Genomic DNA, 3,024 nt, shown 5'->3' with positions numbered 1-3,024 from the left:
CTCTGCCTCACGGAGCCCTGGTGACCTGCCAGTGCTTTGGCACGGGAGGCATTCATTCCCTAAACATGAGGGCGGTGGACTTCAGCTGCAAAGCCTCTCTTTGGAACAGCATTGCTCTTACCCTGCAGGCTCCATGGGCACGGGGTTTGTGTGAGCAGGGCGATCACAGCCTGTGTCCTGGAAACAGATCCAGCAAAATGAGCAGATCCTGCTGTCTCCTGGTACTGCTGATCCCAGCAGCAACTGCCCTGGGAGTTCCTTCAGGGAACTTCACTCCAAGGGCTTCCATCATTTCAGCGCTTGTGAGAACTTGCTGCTTCCCAGTTCTCCAGCACCCTTCTGGATTTTGGAGCATTTCAGCCCTTGGGTCAATGGCCCTTCCCTCATCCCTGCCCTGCAGCAGTTACAGTCACTGTTCCCTCGCCCTTGCTCCAGACCCTTTGCCAAAGTGCTGCCAAGGGCAGCGCAGCTGGCTCAGGATCCCTGGTTGCTGCTGCTCTCCAGGATGACCTTCAGAGGGGCACTTGGAGCGCTCCCTAAAGAGCTCCAGGTGGGAGGGGGGTGGATTTCTCCTCCCCGGGTGGCTCCTGGCTGCAGTTCTACGCTCAGGGGAGTCCCGTTTTCTCAGCAGGCCTCTGCAGCAAGTCTGTAGCCAACGTGTGGCTCTGCTGCCATCCCAAATGTGCCGTTCCCTTGCCCAGCCTGGCTGCAGCTGGGGGATCTGCTGGGCACAGCTGGAGATTTTCATGGCCAAAATCCTCCAGCAGCATCCCGTTTACACCTGCTCCTTGCTTTGGAGAGCACAAATCTACCCTTTCAGTTGAAACTTTGAATTTATTGCAGATTGTTACACTTGCACTGCTAATGTACACATACACAAAAAGCAACTTCGGTTTAAAAATGACATTTATTTTAAATTGATACACCCACGCTGCCAATCTATCAACATACAAGTATCAGTTGAAGTTTAGAAAACTAATTTATTGTTACAATCGTGCTATGTAAATATATACAGAGATCAACTTCAGTTAAAAACGTTAATTTCTTGCAAACCTCTACAACCACTCACTATACACAAATATGAAGTTTAACAATGTAATTTATTACATATTACTATAACTGTACAGCCCATATACGAATACGGAACTATTGATATCCCTCCCTAAAGAATCCCAGATCCAGAATAAATAAAATTATGGAACTGTACAACTCCATATATATATAAAAATACAAGTAAATACAGATATAACCATAACAATATACAGATTTAATTATGTATTACATATATCATGACATCTAACATGAAAAATACATTCCATACATAACAAACCTATCTATAAACATACAACTATCAATGGACCAATAAAAAATCCATACAGGCCGAGCAACAGAACTATACAGCTGCACAACTGAACAAGTATGAAAATATGACTACAGATGTAATATAACAACATACATACATATACACCTATACAAATATCAGGTTACATATGTAAATATCCATATACTTCTAGCTCTCCTAGTCCAACTGTAAACATCTAGAACTAGAACTAGATCGGGAGGGATTGCAGGCGCCGATGTTCCCAGGCTCTCCCTCGGTCTCTTCCTCCCGTGCAGAGCAGCTCTCCTGGACAGCGACAGCAGATGGGACACCTGGGAAGCAAAGGGAACACTGAGTCAGGATCGGGACGTTTCCCTTGGCCAGGCTGTGGCGAGCGCAGCCCCGGCGGGACCGTCCCGCAGCCCCGGCAGCGCGGCACAGCCGGCACCGCTGCCGGGCCCTGCCGGCACAGCTGCCTTGCCCAAGGACAGCCCCTGTGCCGGCCGGGGCAGCCGCACTGAGCGGCCCCAGCACGGGCAGGGCCCGCTCCTGCCCAGCCGGCCAGTGCCCGCGGCCAAAGCCCACGCCAGCCTCACGCCCACCCTGCCTCACCGGCCCTGGGGCCTCAGCCAGGGTCTCGGGCGGCAGCAGCAGGTCTCCGTTCACTGCTCTTGCTGGCGGCCTTCAGCTTCTCCTTGCTGGCTCCCGTCACTCTCCGGCTCTTCTCAAGGTCTTCAGGGCAGCTGTGGCAAAAGTGGAGGCTCTGGAATTGGTTCCACAGCCTGGCAGAGCCACAGGCCCAGATCCCTCTGTGCTCCCTGCTGGCCCCCTCCATCCCCTCAGCCCTGCCATCCCCTCAGCAAACCCCCAGACCCCTCCCAGTTCCTGCAGACTCTCAAATTCCTCTCATCCCCCCTCATTCCCTTCAAACCCATCCCATCCCCTTAGGCCTGCCACCCCCCTCAGCCTGTGCCACTTCCCTTGTGGAACTTCTACCCCTCAGTCCCACCATTCATTCCCCACTTTTCCCAATTCCCTCAGCCCTACTGTTCCCCTCAGCTCCCTCACGGCCCTCAGTTCCTGCCACTCCGCTCAGTCCTCCCAGTTCCCTCAGTCCTAACACCCCCCTTAGCCTGTGCCACTTCCCTGTCCCCTCAGTCCCCACCATCCCCACCCAGCAGCTCCTCCACACCTCTCTGCTCCACCATTCCCTTCAATCCCCACCATTCCCCTCTGCTCCCCCACCATCCCCTCAGCCCCACCAGCACCTCAATGTCACCATCCCTTCAGTGTCACCTCTCCCCAACCCCCTCTGGCTCACCGTCCTCCAGCAGCTCCTCAGGGCACAGTGCCTGCGGCCACCGGCAGCTCCCACCGCTCCAGGGACACCGGGGCTGCAGCTGCTGCTCCGCCCGGCCCGGCCGCCAGCTCGAAGCCAGCACAGGAAGAGGGGACAGAGGGGGCACAGGGGCAAAAGCAAGAGGTGAGAGAGGAAGCAGAGAAAGAGCTTAAAAAGCAGCCTATATTTATTCAAATATCAACCTATCTATCTAAAGCTCCATATCCCTATAGCTATATAAATATAACTATGCCCATTTATAACTATATACATATATAAATATAACTGCACATCTATAAATGCAACTACATATATAAAAAAATAACTATATACATCTACAACTACACATATATATTTAACTACT

General features: G+C 52.2%; 1 long non-coding RNA gene across 1 annotated transcript; it reads right to left on the bottom strand.

The window, feature by feature from the left end:
• Positions 1-892: 892 nt before the first annotated feature.
• LOC125320212 lies at positions 893-2,766 on the bottom strand. Its single transcript, XR_007201056.1, has 3 exons — positions 2,643-2,766; positions 1,924-2,064; positions 893-1,653 (listed from the first exon to the last, which is right to left on the bottom strand). It is a non-coding gene; the product is annotated as an uncharacterized LOC125320212 (long non-coding RNA).
• Positions 2,767-3,024: the final 258 nt, after the last annotated feature.

This window comes from Corvus hawaiiensis, chromosome Z (genome assembly GCF_020740725.1).
Source record: "Corvus hawaiiensis isolate bCorHaw1 chromosome Z, bCorHaw1.pri.cur, whole genome shotgun sequence".
Classification (NCBI taxonomy): Eukaryota; Metazoa; Chordata; class Aves; order Passeriformes; family Corvidae; genus Corvus; species Corvus hawaiiensis.
Note: the sequence above shows the minus strand (reverse complement) of the source record. Positions and strands in the feature narration are given on the sequence as shown.